The sequence below is a fragment of the Ailuropoda melanoleuca genome, chromosome 2 (assembly GCF_002007445.2).
Source record: "Ailuropoda melanoleuca isolate Jingjing chromosome 2, ASM200744v2, whole genome shotgun sequence".
Taxonomy (NCBI): domain Eukaryota; kingdom Metazoa; phylum Chordata; class Mammalia; order Carnivora; family Ursidae; genus Ailuropoda; species Ailuropoda melanoleuca.
Genome location: NC_048219.1, coordinates 21,490,933 through 21,511,542, shown reverse-complemented (window position 1 = coordinate 21,511,542; position 20,610 = coordinate 21,490,933).

Sequence of the window (20,610 nt, the reverse complement as noted above, 5' to 3'; positions counted from 1 at the left end):
CCCCAAAACCCTAGGCTTCAGAAGGGGCTTTTGTTATATGCCCCCTTGTGGCAGACAATGAAAATGGCTGTTCCCCCTTCAAAAAAAGGACTATTAAGGGTATGGTCCACTGACAGCCAGCTGTTAGCTCCCTTCAGTTCCACCTCAGCTTTTGAGAGGAGATTATGGTCTTCTCCTATAGCTTCAACCAGTGACTAAGATTGTGGTTTAAGAGCCTGGCTATTTCTGGCTAACGTGGAAGTCCTGTAATGTGCAGTCTCTGCCCCAGAGCTCCCCATTGGACTGGCAAAGACTTTGACAGATCTGTATTGTGATCCTCATGGCTCCTCTTGCCCAGTCCTGCTTGCTCCCTTTTTCTTTCATAGGTCTTACTCCCAATAAGCCTTTTGCCTTTCTTTTTTTTTCTTTCTTTTTTTCTTTTAAATGATTTTTTATTATATTATGTTAGTCACCATACAGTACATCCCCGGATTCCGATGTAAAGTTCGATGCTCCATTAGTTGCGTATAACACCCAGTGTACCATGCAATACGTGCCCTCCTTACCATCCATCACCAGTCTATCCCATTCCCCCACCCCCCTCCCCTCTGAAGTCCTCAGTTTGTTTCTCATAGTCCATAGTCTCTCATGTTTCATTCCCCCTTCTGATTACCCCCCCTTTCTTTATCCCTTTCTTCCCCTACCGATCATCCTAGTTCTTATGTTCCATAGATGAGAGAAATCATATGATAATTGTCTTTCTCTGCTTGACTTATTTCACTTAGCATTATCTGCTCCAGTGCTGTCCATGTTGCAGCAAATGTTGGGAATTCGTTCTTTCTTGTAGCTGAGTAATATTCCATTGTATATATGGTTTTCTTTCTTTTTTTAAAAGATTTTATTTATTTATTTGACAGAGAGAGAGATAGCCAGTGAGAGAGGGAACACAAGCAGGGGGAGTAGGAGAGGAAGAAGCAGGCTCCAGCGGAGCAGGGAGCCCGATGCGGGGCTTGATCCCAGGACCCTGGGATCAGGCCCTGAGCCGAAGGCAGACGCTTAATGGCTGAGCCACCCAGGCACCCCAGCCTTTTGCCTTTCTGACTCCATCTCAGCATCCCAGAGGATTCAACTGCCATATTTGTCTTGCTACTGTTGGAAGAAAGAGACTAAAGAAGAGTGGCATAAAACCAGGCTGCAGAGGTAAGCAAAGCCACAACACGCAGGACTTGATAGGCCATACTAAGTATTTTTTACTTTATCATTAGGGCAGTTGGAAGTCACTGCATGTTTTTAAGCAGACGGGTGGAGTGGGGAAAGTGACCAAATGTAAATTTAGAAAGACCACTCTGACTGTTGTATGTTAAAAAGGCTGGAGGCCTGTGGAATTGAAGATAAGAAGATCAAGAGGCATGCTATAACTGGAGCCTCAGAAGAGGGACTAGTGTCTTGGACTAGGATGAACCAGAGACAATGAAAATTTGAAAGATATTTAAAAGAAGAATTTCCAAAATTTAGTGATTTGTTGGATGTGCGTGGTGAGGGAAATGTAAAAGTCAAGGATGTCTAGATCTCTGGCTTGAGCTATTGTGTGGAAAGTAGTGCCAGACACTAATACAGGGAGTCCTATGGGAAGCAAGTATGGGAGTTCACCTTTGGACATGAAGAGTTTGAGATGCCGCTAGGATATCTGAAAGCACTACAGAGAGTTAAATATATTGTTCTGGAGTATGAAGCGAAATTTAGTCTGGAGAAATCCATTTGGGAGCTGTTAACATATAGATGGGGGCAAATGAGATCACCCAGGAGAGGTACAATGTGTTGAGTGAGGTCTAAGACACTGACCTAGGAAACTCCAGCATATATGGATCTGGTAGAAGACGAGAGGTTAGCAAATGAAACTTAGGCCAGGGAATATGGATTCACAGAAACTTTGAGAAGGTTTTTGATAAGGAGGGGATATCAAATACTACTTAGTGTCCAAGGAAGATAAGGACTGAAAACTATTCTTTTGTTTTAGTGATATGGGCATCATTGGTGATCTTAGCAGGAGCCATTTCAAATGAGGTGGTGGAGGTGGAAGCCAGACTGGAGCGGCTTCCAGTGAGGGAAATGGAAGAAGTTGACACAATGAGTGTCATAACTCTTTCAAGAAATTTGTTTCTGAAGGGGGGAGCAATAAGGCAGAGTTAGGGAAAATGTGTAATCAAGGTTTTATATTTTTTGTTTTTAGGACAGAAGAGACTTGAGTGTGGTTGGAGGTGCTGGAAAGGAGCTGGCAGAGAAGATAGAGAAGAAAGTGATAATCAAAGGCAAAAGATTTCTGAGAAGTTGGAATGGTGGTGGGGGGGCAGGACTCTAGGGCTCAGGCAGAGGGACTGACATTGGAGAGAAGAAATGCCACTTCTTTTTCTGGAATAGGAGGGAAGAGAAAGGCGTGGATGTGGATACTAGTAGACCTGCAGGTTTAGTGGTAGGAGGAACTCTTTGTGATTAGGAGACAGGGAAGGTGGAAGGTTGGAGGAGAATGGAGGAGGAGGTTTAAAATAGTCTTTAGGTAGTGGGAAAATGAACTTTTTGACCACAGGGTCTTACCAGGAAATGTGGTGGGCCCAGCTAATTTTTTAAACTTTAAAAAAAAAAGTTATTTATTTATTTATTTATTCTTGAGAGAGAGAGGGAGAGGGAGACTGCCGCATGCTCAAGAGAGCGATTGGAGGGAGGGGCAGAGGGTAAGGGAGAGAGAGAACCTTAAGCTGGCTCCATGCCCAGCATGGAGCCCAATGCAGGGCTCGATCTCACAACACTGAGATCAAGAGTTGAACGCCCAAATCAAGAGTTGAATGCATAACCAACTGAGCCACACAGGCGCCCCACCTATTCTAGGACTTTTTATAAATGGAATCATACAACATTTACTCTTTTGTGTATAGCTTCTTTTGCTTAACATTATGTTCATGACATTTATTCATGTTGGTGTATGTATCAGGAGTTTGTTTCTTCATACTTCTTTCTTTTTTTAGAAAAGATTTTATTTATTTATTTGAGAGAGAGAGAGGAAGGGAGAGAGAGCTGGAGAGGAACAGAGGGAGAGGGACAAGCAGACTCTGTGCTGAGGGCAGAGCCCAATGTGGAGCTCGATCCCATGACCCTGAGATCACTACCTGAGTCGAAATCAAGAGTCAGACACTTAATTGACTGAGCCACCCAGGAGCGCCCCTGTTTCTTCATATCCCTGAGTATTTAATTATAGGAATATGCTATAATTTTTTTATTCATTCAATTGCTGAAGGATGTTTGGGTTGTTTGCTGTTTGATGTTATTATAAATAAAGCTGCTATGAACATTCTTGTATAGTCTTTTTGTTACTATGTATTTTTAGTTCTCTTGGCTAAATTCTTCGGAGTGAAGCTTCTAAATAAAGAATAGGTTTATGTTTGAAATTGCCTAGCCTTTTCCCAAAGTGTTCCATTTTTGATTCCCACCAATAATGTCTGAGAGCTGTTTGCTCCACATCCTTTTCAATAGTAGATGATGCCAATTTTAAAACTTTTTAGCCATTGTAGTGTTAGTGGTATTTCATGGTGATTTAAATTTTCATTTTTTAAAAATATTTTATTTATTTATTTGACAGAGATAGAGACAGCTAGCGAGAGAGGGAACACAAGCAGGGGGAGTGGGAGAGGAAGAAGCAGGCTCATAGCAGAGGAGCCTGATGTGGGGCTCGATCCCACAACGCCGGGATCACGCCCTGAGCCAAAGGCAGATGCTTAATCGCTGTGCCACCCAGGCGCCCCTAAATTTGCATTTTCTTGGTGAGTAATGGTGTTGAATACTTTTTCATGTGCTTATTGGCCTTTCATATATCTTCCTTTCTGAATGATCTGTGTCAAAGATTTTGCCTATTTATTAACTTTAGGAATACTTTATATATTTTGAATATAAATCCTTTGTCAGATATATGTTTTATGAATATATTCTTCCATTGTGCGGCTTGCCTATGACTTTTTTAATGATATTTTTTGATGAAGAGAAGTTTTATATTTTGATGACGTCTAATTTATCATTCTTCTTTTCTGATTATCACTTTCTGTGTCATGTCTAAGAAAATTTGCCTGCTCCCATGTCTCCTATTTTTTTTTAAGTTTTACAGTTTTAGATTTTTCATTTAGGTCTATCATGAATTAATTTTTGTGTATGGTATGAGGTAGGGGTTGAGGTTCATTTTCTTTATATGGATAATCACCTGTTTGAGCACTATTTATTGAAAGGATTTCCTTCTCCTAATGGACTGCTTTGGTATCCTTGATTCGCCATATACATGTGAGTCTATTTATGGGTTCACTATTCAGTTCCATTGATTTATATGTCTATCCGTATATGACACATGTCAGTATCACACTGTCTTAATACTGAAGTTTTTTTTTAAGGATTTTATTCATTTATTTGAGAGAGAGTAAGCAAGAGAGAGCAGGACTGAGGGGCAGAGGGAGAGGGAGAAGCAGACTCCCTGCTGAGCGGGAGCCCAATGTGGGGCTCGATCCCAGGACTCCAGGATCATGACCTGAGCTAAAGGCAGACGCTTAACTGACAGCCATCCAGGCACCCCAATACTCAAGTTTTATAGTAGGTATTGAAGTCAGGTAGTATAAGTCCTGCAGCTTGTTTCCTTTTCTAGGATTGTTTGGTTCCTTCTAGGTCCTTTGAATTTCCATATACATTTATGAAACTGCTTGTCAATTTCTAAAAACAACAGTAACAACAAAAGACACCCTTGTGTAAATTGATTGAACTAATTTGGGGAGAATTGACATCTTAACAATATTGTGTCTTCTGATCCACAAACATGATATATCTCTCCGTTTATTTAGGTTTTCTTTAATTTTCCTAGGTTTTGTAGTTTTCAGTGTACAGGTTTTTCACAGTTTGTTAAACTTATACTTAAATATTTGATGTTTTTGATGCTATTGAAAAATTAAATTATTTTAGGGGCACCTGGGTGGCTCAGTCTTTAAGTGTCTGCCTTTGGCTCAGGGTGTGATCCCAGCGTTCTGGGATCGAGCCCCACATCAGGCTCCTCTGCTGGGAGCCTGCTTCTTCCTCTCCCACTCCCCCTGCTTGTCTCTCTCTCACTGGCTGTCTCTCTCACTGGCTGTCTCTGTGTCAAATAAATAAAATCTTAAAAAAAGAAAAAGAAAAAGAAAATTAAATTATTTTAAATCTCATTTTCTAATTATTTCTACATAATGCATGGAATTGATCAGACATTCTGAGTAACTACGAGATTCATACTATGGAGCTGTTCTAGGGTCCCATGGCTAAGTCCCAGTTTCAGGAAGGTGGTCTGGAGATTGGATACTCCCTAGTAATCAAGGTATTCTTTTTTTTTTATTTTTAAGATTTTATTTATTTATTTGAGAGAGAGAGAGCAGGAGCAGAGGGAGGGGCAAAGGGAAAAGCAGACTCCCTGCTGAGCCCGGAGTCCAAGGTGGGCCAATCCCAGGTCCCTGGGATCATGACCTGAGCCGAAGGTAGATGCTTAACTAATTGAGCCACCCACTTTTTTTTTTTTTAAAGATTTTATTTATTTATGTGACAGAGAGACAGCCAGTGAGAGAGGGAACACAAGCAGGGGGAGTGGGAGAGGAAGAAGCAGGCTCTCAGCAGAGGAGCCCAATGTGGGACTCGATCTGGGACGCCGGGATCACGCCCTGAGCGACTGCACTACCCAGGCACCCCTGTGGTTGTCCTTCTTAAAGGAGGAGAGAAACAGCACGTCAGAGGAGTTCTCTTCTCTCCCATGTGATATACATTCCGGCAAGAACCACTACTCTGTATCTTTCTGAGACCCGAGACAAAGGTTGTTACTACCTTTTGTTCTCCACCATTATTTTCAGTGAAGCCTCTGAAACGGGTCATCATAGTAAAATAATTTATCCCAGTATTACACTGCATCCTTGGTCAAAAATTTATGCCTTATTTCTGTTTAAGTACATGTGATTATATGGCCAATATACATTTCAAGGAAGCTGATTTCTTACCCCTGAAGCCTGCTGTCTGTTGCATAAGAACTCATTATATATCTAAATTGTGATTAAGCCCAGTTGAGCTTTATTCTGACTGCGTAATATTGAACTTTGGAGAAGTTTTAAGTCTGTGAAGTTGAGATGGGAACCGTTATGAAAATCTAATGTGAATGTTCTGTTTACTCATGGGTTTTATATAATTTATTCATGCTTTTTTAGGCTAGCAAAATAATTCCCATGTTATTTTAGTATTTCTAATTAACCAAAGTGAACATCATTGATGAGTGACAGGGCCTTTCAACTGAAGGATGCCATTATGCTGAAATCAGCACCACTCTGGCAGCAAAGGAAAGACTCTAAGCCTGTTCTTGTACACTGATGAGTAACTTTCTAGATTCTTATCTGCTCTTAGTTTTTGTTCCTAGGAGGAAAAAGATAGTGATTTTTTTCTAATATGTCTTCAACCTATATTTTAAAATGTTTCCTCTCAAAAAAAAATTACTCTCATAAGAACTTGTGGCCTAAAAGGCAACTGCATTTGATATAACTACAAAGCAACTGTCTGGCTAGATATTTTCCATAAGGAATCCTGATGTCATCATGGACAGCACTCTACTCACCATATTGGTAACATGTTGAAAGGGCATCAATGGGAGAGTTATGGTTTGAACTTAAGAAAGATAACTAATTAATAATTTGGTTATAAATAGATGTGGGAAGCTGAATAACATGGCTTAGGAGTCCCCAAAAGATAGATCCTCTAACGTGTAAGTCATGGAGTGTAACATTAGCCAAAACAAAGGTATGACCTTATTCAATTAATTGATTCTAGATGTACTTTTTATTCCAAAAGTTTTTGATACATTCTTTGATGAATATATTACTTGTCTATTTCTCCTTCTTCAGATCTTTCATTTTAGACCAAGAAGAATAAGCTTACTGTAAATACATGATCATTCCTAGAAACTTCCCATTCTTTACGTGACTCAATTATGTTTCTAAGGCTGCTTTTCTCATAGCACTATTTCTCCATTTCTCTTTGGACCTAAAGCACCTGTTATCACTAATAATGACTGCCAGTGAATTTTAATAGTTGTTATTTCTTTAGAAAAATAATTGTTTGTTCTTTAAACACTCTCCTCAACATTTTAGCTTAGTCCAACATCAGTGTTCTTCCTAAATGGGGTAATTGAGACAAATTAAAACCTCCTAGTTTCCCTCTTCTCAAATAAACTCCATGTCCCCTTATATTTTCAGCATTTAAAAGTCATATCGACTTGGGAAAGTGGGACCTGACGCTCGTGGAAACAACTGGCAAGAGTGGGTAGCATGTATAAGTGACAGTGAGAGACTACTTTGTGCTGCCTGCCTGGTTTAGGTGGTGGCAGCAACCCAGAAGGAAGGAGTAGAGGGAGAACTTCCTGAGCAGTGGTAAACCTCTTAACATCTCCTTCTTCCTCTAGTAGAGGGATGGGCAAAACCTAAGGCAATATAATTCTTTTTTTTCATTGAAAATTAATTTTTATTAATTTTTATTTTTTAATTTTTTAAAAGATTTTATTTATTTGATAGAGAGAGCGAGAGAGAGAGCATGAGCAGGAGGCAGAGGCAAAGGGGAAGCAGACTCCCCACTGAGCAGGGAGCCCAATGCAGGGCTCCATCCCAGGACCCTAGGATCATGACCTGAGCTGAAGGCAGCCGCTTAACTGACTGAGCCACCCAGGTGCCCTAAAATTTCCTTTATTATTATTATTTTTTAAAGATTTTATTTATTTATTCGACAGAGATAGAGACAGCCAGCGAGAGAGGGAACACAAGCAGGGGGAGTGGGAGAGGAAGAAGCAGGCTCACTGCGGAGAAGCCTGATGTGGGGCTCGATCCCGTAACGCCAGGATCACGCCCTGAGCCGAAGGCAGACGCTTAACCGCTGTGCCACCCAGGCGCCCCTAAAATTTCCTTTTTAAAATCCACATTATTGAGTTCAAAAAGTTGCTGACATACAAGAAGCTGTCCATATTTAATGTATAGACTCGATGAGTTTGGAGATAAGTATACATCCATGAAACCATCACCACAATTTATGCCAATAAACATATCCATCATCTCCAAAAGGGGATTCTGAGGAAACTAGCCCTGTTTTGCTTGAAAACCTGGCATTAACCCGACTGAGGATAGATGCCTTGCAAGGGGGTGTGCATCCTCTGTAAGAAACACCACAATCATACTTGGTTGCCACTAGAAACATAAGTTGGGTCAAATCTCAGTCTACTCTAGAGAGTCTGATATACAATATGGTCCAGAAAGGAGTAGCTAGCACATTAAATGAATTATCACAAGGTTTAGCTAATATATACTGTGTTAGCAGAAACTTGGAAACATGTGCAAGAGTAGATTCTAAGGGTATCAGATGAAAGAAGGCAAAACATAACTAGATCAGGAAGAATTCATTGGTATGGGGCTGCTTATTAGAGATTCCAGATTTTAATGTATTAATTTATGTAAATGGAGGTGGCTCTAACAGCTTGATGGGCTGGTTGACTAAAATTTTGGCTCTTTGGTAGCCTGTTGAATGAGGATAAGATAGCAGAGCTTCACTGGCCTCGAGTCAAGAAGGTTATCCAAAGACTTAAGGAGACAGGAAGGTTAGAGTGGATTTATTGTGCACAAACGGCATGCTCATCTTCCAACTATAACTCCTGGGGAGGCCTGAACGGCACTCCTGCCACTAAGACATTGAAAAATACATTAGTGAGAAAAGAAATACTAAAATTGAGAAATATTTTAGAGAGGTTTGTGGTTGCTCTCATCTGTGGGAAAGGTATGACCATGCAAAATGCTGCCATTGTGATGAACTCCCTGATTTCACTAGAAATGGTAGAATTCCAAGTAGCAGAGGTCAAGTGGCAGCACTTAAACATAAAAGACAAGGTGGGCAGGAGGGATGTTATTAGTAATAAGAACGCTGTGGCCCATAGGGACCTTTGGTTGTGGCTAATTGATCATGATATCCCTTGGAGTAAAATAGATGAACAGCCTGGTCTTTGTTGGGTGGCCAAAAATCTGACCTGAGTTACCACAATGGAGAGTCATGGCCTCTTGCCCAGTTTTCAAACTTAAGGCAGTTCACGATTGTAGCATCCTTTGATTAAATGTGAGGCTTCCTTCCCATGAGGAATGATCTTGCAGGATTACTGCATGAATACATCATAAATCTTCCTCCAGGCCTTCTCCAAAGGGACATTCACCCATTTCTAGAGTGGTTCTTCACTGGAAAAAAAGGAATATCTAGATCTTTCAGGTATTAATGTTAATTATAGGGGATCCAAAATGACACTGTGGCTCACAGTGGGGGCTATGATTGGGAGGTGATAGATGGAAGTCTTAGCAAACGTTATGGTGGGACCAGTTGGTCCAGACACATATCCTATGGTTATTTTCCCAGTTCCTGAACATATAATTGGAATAAACATGCTTATGAGAGCCATTGTGGTAGAAAGGCTAACCGTCTGTAACGAAACAGGAAACCAGAAGCAATACTGCATCCCTGCAGGAATTGTGGGTATTAGTACCACTATCAAAGACTTGACACAGGCTGGGATGCTGATAGCTATCACACCTGCATTTAACATACCTGTTTGGCCTCTGCAGAAGTTGGATGATCTTAAAGAAAGACTTATGTTGTCAGTTTAGGAGATGACACCATGAAAGGATAGGATTTTGTCTTACAGTATGCAGTATGTCTTTGAATCAGAGACCTTTATATGGTGCTGTCTCTTCCATATCTGGAATCTAGAAATCAAGGGGAGGAAGAGGGGATGGCTCCTCTCACAATTAATACTTAGCAACCAACTCAGGATTTTTGCCTCCTCTTTCAGCTACTTTTGAGTTCTGCTGGTTTGGAGATATTTGCTTCTAACAGGGAATAAATGCAATAACGGTTCCATTGAATTAGAAGATGAAATCCATTTGGCTATTTGGGCTTTTTATGACACTGAATCAGCAGGCAGATAAAAGATTACTCTACTGGATGATTACTCCCTGATTACCATGGGTAAATCAAGTTGTTGCTACACGGAGAAAAAGAGTGATTCTGGAACCAGGGGATCCCCTGGGGCTACTTTTAATACTCCCCCATACAAAGTAAAGGTTACGGATAATTATAGCAATCAAAAAAAGGCAGGATTATTGGAGGGCCCTTACAAAAATGAAGGTACCGATCACCCTAAGGTATAAAAGACCAGAATGGTTACTGTGGTTAGTGGAAGAAGGAAGTCACAGATACTAACTATGGCCTCAGGACCAATTGCCAAAATGAGGACTGTAGTAGCTTTGCCTATTTTCTCTTCCCTGATCATGTGTAGTATATTTAACTATTTTGTTCTTCTCTTTCCCTTTTCTCTTTATTATTTTCTATACAAATTGCTGTTGGCTAACTTGTTAGGTGGAAACAGTTTTTTATTGTTTTATGGAAGTCTGAATATATGAAGAAGGGTGTATATGGAAGTTAAAGGGATGAACTGGGCTAGTTATTAATTTATTGTTTCTTAGATCCAAATGAACTCTTCTTTGTCCCATTTTTGATAATGGACCTGTAAACTTTGTCAGTTGGCTTGATATTAGCCTTTGTCAATAGAGAGTTCTGGAGGGACACTGCAATCCATAGGAGAAAGATACTTCATTTCCTGGTTCCAGTGAGCTATTTTCTGACAACATGAAGGAAGCCTAGTACTGCTCACCTAGCAATCCTCATGGACTAGCTGTGACCCGCATTTCTCAGCATATTTCTTTTCCACCCAGCAGGCTGGACTCTGACTGATACAAAGGGAGTAAAATTCTTGTGCCCAAATTATCAGCTTGACATGGAGTTCCTCAGTTTTAGTTCTTTAATAAAAGTTTTTTTTAATGTAAGATTTTCGCTTGCCTCTATCATCATAACTGATGTTTGATTCTATTTTTGATACCTTATTTTATATATTTGGCTCTTATGGTTCCTTGACACTTCCTTTATTTCCTTTTTTGTCCTTTTATTAAACCAAACTTCCAATTAAAAAATGGGTAATTGGCAGCAGAGACAATGTACTTGTGTTGTTTTTTTTATTCAGAGTTTAATTTTTGCCCTTAACCTAGCAAGAACTCAGGACTAACACTGCATAGGTTCAAATAATATCTCTGCTATTTAGCAACCACATTAATTTGTTACTTTCTGAATCAGTTTCCTTACCTGTAAAATATATATAAAGAATTTATCTCAGTGTCTAATGCATAGTGAGTGCTCCATTTATGTTAGTTATTAATATTCTTCTCCATATTTCCTACCTATCTCCAGCCTTTTATTTGGCATGGGAGTTTTGAGGACATTGAAAAATATTTCCAGTGAAATTCTCAAGTCCAGAAATCTGAGAAAGAACTTAAACTTGGCTCATGTTTGAATTCTGGCATCTACATACCTGTTTGCAGGACAGGATTTGAGGGAGAGTTCATAGAGCATCTGAGAGAAAAGCATCCTGAATGACGACGCCTGGTACAGGGGACTAGACTACATGACAAGTCTTGGAGAAGGTGGATGTAGAAGTTGCAGGTGTGGGGAAATTGTGCTGACCATAATTTAATCTAGCCCTCTCCGACCCCTTCTGGGGCGCCTGTGTGTTCTAGAAAGAAGAGAGCGGAATGGAAGAAAATCTTGAGTAGTAGGGGCCCATCAGCTCTGCGGAGCTGCTGGTTCCAGGAAGCAGAATGTGCTCTCCTGTTGAATAGGCAAGGGGAGGAGGAGTAGAGGTTGGGATAAGGGCAGTGTTGTCTGGGTAGTTTGGAGTCCAGCAGGCTGAAGGAAGGCAGCTACCATGTAGACAACAAACCGTGGGCAACAGACTCCTACTAACAGAGTAGAAGAATATATGTTTATATTCTTTTTTAAAACATATTTTATTTATTTTAGAGATGGGTGGGGAATGGAGGGAGAGGGACAAGCAGACTCCCCACTGAGTGCAGAGCCCAATGTGGGGCTTGATCCCACAACCCTGAGATCATGACCTGAGCCAAAATCAAGAGTAGGGACACTTAACCAACTGAGCCATCCGGGCGCCCCTATATGTTTATCTTCTAACATAATACACATACTGCCTTGTATTACAGTTATTTGTGTTTACATGTCCTCAGTTCTTCCTCTCCTACTCAATCCTTAAGAAACTAAAATCTGGTATATGACCCACCACAATATTAAAACTGAATCTCTTAATGGTCAAATCCAATTTTATTCCTATCTTTATCTTATTTCACCTCTTCAATGCTTTTTTGTTTATTTTGCCTCTCCTTCTTAACTTCCATTCTTCATATGGCTTATATGATCTCATTCTCTCCTTCTTGTGTAACTCCACTCTCCTCTGTTCACTTCTTCCTGTGTGTCCACCTCTTAATTTTTGGTGATCATTTGATTTCATTCTAGGTTTTCCCTGTCTGTCCCACTTTCCAACTCTATACACTTGGTCAGGGTGATCTCATTTCTTCCATAAGATTCCAACTCTTACCCTAAGCGGGACCAAATTCTTCTTCGTTCTACGTTATTCTCTTGAGCTTCAGTCCATTTATACCTAGATGTCTCTACAAGCACCTCAAGCCTAATATGTCCCAAAGTGAACTTGTAATCCTTTCCTTTAAATCTCTTACTCCTGGGCACCTAGGTGGCTTAGTTGGTTAAATGTCTACCTCTGGCTCAGGTCATGATCCCAGGGTCCTGGGATTGAGCCCCACATTGGGCTCCCTGTTCAGCTGGGAATCTGCTTCTCCCTCTGTCTGCTGCTTCCCCTGCTTGTGCTCTCTCTCTCTGTGTCAAATAAATGCACAGGATCTTTAAAAAAATTAATCTCTTAATCCTGAATTTTCTATTTTGGTTATTGACTTTAATTTTTACTATACAATACAAATTAGAAACCTGGAAAATATTTTCTACTTTAATTTCCTTCAAATTTTCTTTATTGCTCCAAGTCTGCCTAGTCCACCTCCTAAACAGCTCTTAAATCTGCTTCAACATTTTTTTTCCTAACCATTTTAAATAGTTTGGGACCCGTTCTCTTTGCAATTATTTTCTCTTTACTCCACACCATTGTTCATCCTACTGCTCCCAACCCCGCCCAGCTCCTTAATATACAATCTAATCCGGTCATTCCCTGCTTGAAAATCTCTGCTGTCTATTGGATAAAATTTAAGCCCCTAGGAATGGCTTAAAAGGTNCCAACCCCGCCCAGCTCCTTAATATACAATCTAATCCGGTCATTCCCTGCTTGAAAATCTCTGCTGTGCCTACTAGATAAAATTTAAGCCCCTAGGAATGGCTTAAAAGGTCCTTTACCAAGTGGTCNCCTTTACCAGGGGCGCCTGGGTGGCACAGCGGTTAAGCGTCTGCCTTCGGCTCAGGGCGTGATCCCGGCGTTGTGGGATCGAGCCCCACATCAGGCTCTTCTGCTGTGAGCCTGCTTCTTCCTCTCCCACTCCCCCTACTTGTGTTCTCTCTCTCGCTGACTGTCTCTATCTCTGTCGAAAAAATAAAATAAAAAAATCTTTAAAAAAAAAAAAAGGTCCTTTACCAAGTGGTTCTAACCTCTTCACGCTCTAGTCACTTCAAACTTTTTGCCATGGCTCTTTCANAAAAGGTCCTTTACCAAGTGGTTCTAACCTCTTCACGCTCTAGTCACTTCAAACTTTTTGCCATGGCTCTTTCAAATCTAGAAACCTCAATTCTGGGAAATTTTCTTGAATTGTTTCATTAATGATTCCCTCCCCTCTGCTTTTTCTATTATTCTGATGTAACTTTTGGACTGTTCGTCTAATTTTTTCATCTTTTCTCTCTTATTTTCTACCTTTAACTCATTTTGCAGTACTTTTAAGAGATTTCTTCAAATTTGTCTGTTAATATTTGGATTCCTGCTAATATGTATTTAATTTCCAAGAGGTTTTCTTTTCTGTTTTTTTAAATTATTTTTTTCTTGAGGTATAATTGACATAAAACATTATATTAGTTTTAGGTATGCAACACGATTCAATATTTGTATACATTGCAAAATGATCACAGTAAGTCTTGTTAGCATCCATCACCATACAGTTACAGAATTTTTGTGTGTGATGAGAATTGTTAAGATTTACTCTCTTAGCAACTTTCAAACGTGCAATAAAGTAGTAAATATAGTCACCGTGCTATACATTACATTGCTATGACTTACTGATTTTACAACTGTACCCTTTGATGCCCTCCACCCCTAAGAGGATTTTTCTTTTCTTTCTGAATGCTTTTTTTTTAAAGATTTTATTTATTTATTTGACAGAGAGAGAGAGACAGCCAGCGAGAGAGGGAACACAGGCAGGGGGAGTGGGAGAGGAAGAAGCACGCTCCCAGTGGAGGAGCCTGATGTGGGGCTCGATCCCAGAACTCCAGGATCACGCCCTGAGCTGAAGGCAGATGCTTAAAGACTGAGGCACCCAGGTGCCCCTGAGTGCTCCTTTTATTAATTTATTAATGACATGCTATTCTTGTTTTATAGATGTGTTCTTCTCTCTTCGAGGAATTCTCTTTTTTCTTTTCTTTCTTTCTTTTTCTTTTTTTTTTTTTTAAGATTTTATTTTTTTATTCGACAGAGATAGAGACAGCCAGCGAGAGAGGGAACACAAGCAGGAGGAGTGGGAGAGGAAGAAGCAGGCTCATAGCGGAGGAGCCTGATGTGGGGCTCGATCCCATAACCCCGGGATCACGCCCTGAGCCAAAGGCAGACGCTTAACCGCTGTGCCACCCAGGCGCCCCTCTTTCTTTCTTTCTTTCTTTTCTTTTATTTTCTTTTATTTTCTTTTATTTTATTTTATATTTATTTGTCAAAGAGAGAGCACAAGAAGGGGGAGCAGCAGGCAGAGGGAGAAGCAGGTTCCCCACTGAGCAAGGAGCCTGATGCGGGACTTGATCCCAGGACCCTGGGATCATGACCTGAGATAAAGGCAGACACTTAATGGACTGAGCCACCTAGGCGTCCCTCTCTGAGGAATTTTCTACTCCATAAAGAGGCTTTATTTCCTCAGAAATTTTCTAAAATTTAAATTCAGTTAATTAACATATAATGTATTATTAGTTTCAGAGGTAGACTTCAGTGATTCATTAGTTTTATATAATACCCAGTGCTCAATATATCATGTGCCCTCCTTAACGTCCATCAACCAGTCACCTTATCCCCCCACCCTCCTACATGCCAGAGATTTTTTTTTTTTCTGTTTATTGTTTGGTTGTTGTGATCTATGTCTTTCATATCAGAGGCTTTTTTCAGAGAGATGATAATTTTTGGTTGTCTGTTCAAGACTATCAGTTAAAGAGCTCATTGGAAGCTTGAGCATGAGGTGGAGTTTATTGACTTTGAGTCTCCCTGTGGACAGACCTGGACAAGCCTTTGTCGGGAAACCCCTGATGTTAGTGTCGTTAGGTCTTTCTCTTAGGATAGTAGATTCCTCAGAAAGAAGTCTTGCATTTCCTGCCTGAGGAGTAGAGGTTAAGCTGCTCCCAATGCTCTGGAAGCAGTGTGGGGGATGGGTTAGAGACACCTCAGCATTTAGTATACATACGGTCATTTGATCTCCCTGTTTTTGTAAGGTACCCCAAATCTTCACTTTACCTGGAATCTCCTAATCCAGAGGTCCTCATCACATCTCCAGAAAACTAGTTCCAGACTTCTGCTGTGGTAACAGAGGAACAGTTATGCAGCCACATGGAATTTGGGAGAAGACCCAGGGAAGTAGTCACTTCTCAAACAGGTTTTTACCCAATTCTCATTTCAGCCGCTGTCCTTTATCCCTAGTTACAGAGGTACTTGGTGCTGCGAGTTTTCCTTAATGGATGGACTCTAGGGCATCAAGGGTATAGGGGTGAAGAGTGTATCATATTTTTCAGAGTGATAATGAAGAATGTGAAATATAATAATTTAGGGATAACCGAGGAGTCAACTGGAGGCTGCTTTCCCCTCAGAATGAGAGATTTTGTACATTTTGAAAAGCAGAGTGCAAAGACCCATTGGAGAGAGAGAAACTGAGAACACTTGCAAAATTGGGGATAATTGTGGCAGGGAGATCCTAAAGGACCTAGAGAGGATAAGATTGAGGATATAGACAAAGAAGTTTAATTTTGGTAGGAAGCAAGATGAAAGGAAGGCAGAAAGGAAGGTTGTGATTTTTAGAGACAGAAAGGAAGACAGATGAAGACTGGCCAGTGGCTTATTGTTTTGGTAGAAGGGGCAGATAGCTTATCTAATGAGGACAGGTTGAGAGCTTTAAGTAGAGTCTTGATGAGGATTTGGAATACATACTGTGGGAAGTAGGTCAGAGAATTAACCAAGTTAAAAAATATTTTAAAGCAGAAATTAGGGTTAAGAGATTTTGCTTAACATTATCTGTGCAAACTTCCTTAACATACAGAGTATAAAAGAAATGCCATAAATTCCAAAGATTCCACAATGATTGCCATCTTTCAAGAAGAAAGACTGATTGTGGTAACTATAGTGACAGTTCTTCCTGTTCTCTCATTGCAAGCAAGATCCTATTTGAGAAGTAACCAATTTAAAGGCAAAATGGTTAGTTTAGCAACAGTTATACTGGTAGCCCAAAGCAGAAATACAAGCTATATACTCCACAGGAGCTTTTGGCTGAATGATTAGAAGAAAGAATAAAGAAATTTGAGATCTAAGTTCTTTGGTTCCTAATTATACCCTGTGGCAGGGAAGAGGCAAAAAATGGCAAGAAGAAGCTAGCATCCTTGGTTTTTCCTGGACAAAGGACTAATTCTGGGTTTTTGTCTTTGATATGATCTCTCCTCCCTTTCTCTCTCATCCCTAGGATCTCTGCTTGACCTGCATTCTGTTCTTACCTGCTGTGCTGCATTCTCAGACTGCCCTCTTAGCAGAATCTTCACTATAATGTGATTTCTAAGGAAGCAATGCTGTTACAAGCCTGTGAAAACTGAACTTGAAATGAATAGGTGAAAACTTGGCATCGCACTTCTTTTTTTTATTTTAATTTTTAAAATTTGAGTATAGTTGACACATAATGGTACTTTAGTTTCAGATGTACGACATAGTTATTCAATTCAACATCTCCATATGTTAAGCTATGCTCACCACAAGTGTAGCTACCATGTTTCACCATTCAGCACTATTACAATATCATTGACTATATTCCCTAGACTGTACCTTTCATTCCCACAATTTACTCATTCCATAACTGGAAGCCTCTATCTCCCTCTTCCCTTCTCCCATTCTACCCCAGAATAGTACTTCTTTAATGATGTTGGTTCTCACTGGCTTCTAAACAAGTTGGTGGTCTATCACAGGCAAACTCTCAGTGGAATTTAAAATCACAGTGTGGTTGAGGTGATGTAAGTGCTGCTGCAAAGCAGAGGGAAATGAGTAAAAGTCTTTGAGATGCTCTTTGAGTTATCACAACAGTTTTTCACAGCATGTTTTAGACGCGTTATATGGTGATTAAGAACAAAGGCTTGAAGTGAGCCATGGTTTTAAATTTCAACATACCTTAACTGTGTGTGATCTTGGGCAGGTCAACCTCTTCAAACCTGTTTCCTCATCTGTAATAACTGAAATGTTGTTGAACCCACAGGGTTAATAAGGCTAATAAGTAAGATAATATAGTGAGATAATATATTGTGTGGCACATAGAAAGAGCTCAATAAAACTAGTCAATATTATTATTTTAACCCTGTAATGGAGTGTTAATTAAATTAGCTAACCTGACTTTTAACAAAGTGACTTTCTGCTTGGTTCACTTCTTATACATCCACATGGCTGGGGGCTCCTTTAATCCACCTATAAGTTCACTTAGGTTCCTGATCTTAAGACCCATCCAGTTCCTAGACATGGTCATATTGGAGTCCCAGGGTTAGGAGCTCAGTGACTCAGGTCTAGACAGTCTTGTTCTTGATCTCTTTTTATACATATTCTGGTGATTATTTTCTTTACTTTTCAGAAATAGGGGCAGATCTAAGTTTTGTGTGGCCAGTAGTCTATGCAATTTTGGAGGCTCTCTTTATGAAAAAGAATACGGGGTGCCTGGGTGGCACCGTCAGTTAAGCGTCCGACTCTTGGTTTTGGCTCAGGTCCTGATCATGAGACTGAGCCCCGCATTGGGCTCTGTGTCAGCGCAGAGTCTGTTTGAAACTCTCTCCCCCTCTGCTCCTCCCTTCTGTGTGCATGCTCTTTCTCTCAAATAAATAAATAAATCTTAAATAAATAAATAAAATTATGAATAAAATTAAGTGTAAAACCAAATTGAAGTCACATCAATTAAAAGCAATGCTCTTAAAAAAAAAAAGTAATGATCTTTTGTCCTGTTTCTAGACCTTAGCCAGTTTCCAGATCTGGAAGCTATTGACTGACAGGTGACAGAGTTCCCAGGCAGAAGGACCCTGCCACACCATAGCAAATATATGTCATAATGATTTACCCAAAAATCTCTGGCCATTTATTTGAATAGCTACATATTGAGGAAAGGGGAATATACAGATATTCTGAGGACTTTTGGAGACAGGATTTGAATTGATATTGACTGATACCCAGAGACCTGAGATGTCATCATGATCCCCATGTTAGAGACGGGGGGCACACGGAGGCCAGGTAATAAATGGAATCCTGGAAATAGTTCTGAACTACAGTGGGTCCACAAGAGACCATCCAGTACCTAACTTCCCTGGTCCTTAACATGTATAACTGGAGTTCATATACTTGGCAGTTGGGGTAACTCCCACATTGAGTTCTTAGCCTTTGGGATAAATTATCCTAGTGGGAAAGGCCAAGTGTAAGCCTCTGAAAATGCCCTATCTCTGTGAATCCTTAGAGTGGGAGTGGGGAGATAGAGAAGATTAGTGTCAAATTTAAAGATCAAAAGAATGCAAAGGATGCAGGGGGTGGTGATCCCTACCAAAACTCCATTTAATTTGTCAGTGTGGCCCTTCCAGAAACTAGAGGGATTTTGCAGGATGCCTGTAGATTGCCCCAAACCTAGATTGGTCGTTAGATTACTCAACCAAGTAGCAGCCCCAATTGCAACTGCTATACCAGACATGGTATCATTGCTAAATTAGATTAATACAGACTTAGGTTCATAGTATATGGCCATTGAGTTGAGAAATGCATTCTTTTCTATCTTAAGGATCAGAATGAATTTTGTTCACATGGAACATAGTTATTGTATTAGGGTTCTTCAAAGAAAGAACCATTAGGATATACATATATACACATTAGGAGACATATACATACACTCTGGTATTCCTTTGCCCCTGTAACTGTGAACAGACACATGAAACAATCCTGGGATTACTAAGGGCTCAGAACCCTAAGGACTGAGAGTTTGGGTCACGCTACTAAGCAAGTTCTAAGACCTCCTGAGGTGACAGCTGAGAGTGTGGGAGGTTCAGAATAGATAAGTTGAGGATGAAGATGAGGATGAAGCTTTGGCCCCAAGACCAACTTCAGCAATGAGGGTTGTAGTTCACTCCACCAATCTTCCTCTTCTGAATTTCCCCTCAGTTACAGAACCACAGAGGATATGCTTCCTGATCCTGCAGGGAGAAGTACACCTGAGAGGTACAAGGATGGACTGTGGTAGCCATGAAAGTGCTCTTCTTAGATCTCTGGCGGCATGCGCGTGCATGCACGCACGTGTGTGTGTGTGTGTGTGATACTTTATTGGCCATCTTAGCTGCTGTGCTCTAAGATCCATCCCTGCATTCACCCAGAGGCCATGGTTTCCACAGGTTGCTCCACTGACTAAATGTAGAAGGAGTACTAAGGCAGGCCTTTTCCTGGGAGATGCAAGACTCTTCTGCTGGGTGACTTTGGTCTTGCCTAAGTTTCTTAGAACTGCACTGCAGTCTAAGACCCTTCCTTCCTTTCCTTTCTCCTTCATCTGCATTGAGGTCTGATGGCTCTCACAGTATTCCCTAGTTCCTAACTACCTCTCCGTGTTCCTCATCAAGCATAACCTCTAGTAAATGCACATCTAATCCTGTCTTGACTAACACACACACCAAGTGTCCATCACAGAGAGAAGGGATAAGCAATGTGTGCTACATTTATATAATGAAATACTACTGGGAATTAGAACAAACTGCTGATACATAGAAATAACATAGATGATTCTCAAAGACACGCTTAGAGAAAAAAGCCATACATAAAAGAATTCATACTTTATGATTCCATTTAGGTGAATAATGGTTCTCTCTGGAGGAATGGACATTGACTAAAAAGGAGTACAAGGGAACTTTGTGGAATGATATCAATGTTCTTTTTTTTTTTTAAGATTTTATTTATGAGAGAGAGAGATCAAGCATGAGCACAAGCAGGGGGAGAGGTAGAGGGAGGGGGAGAAGAAAACTCACTGCTAAGCAGGGAGTCCGATGCAGAGCTTGATCCCAGGACCCCAGGATCATGACCTGAGCTGAAGGTAGACGCTTAACCAACTGAGCCACCCAGGCGCCCCGATAGAAATGTTCTGTATCTTGATTTGTGTGTTGGCCCCATGAGTGTACACATATGTAAAAGTCATCAAGCTGTACGCTTAAGATTGGTTCATTTTTTTT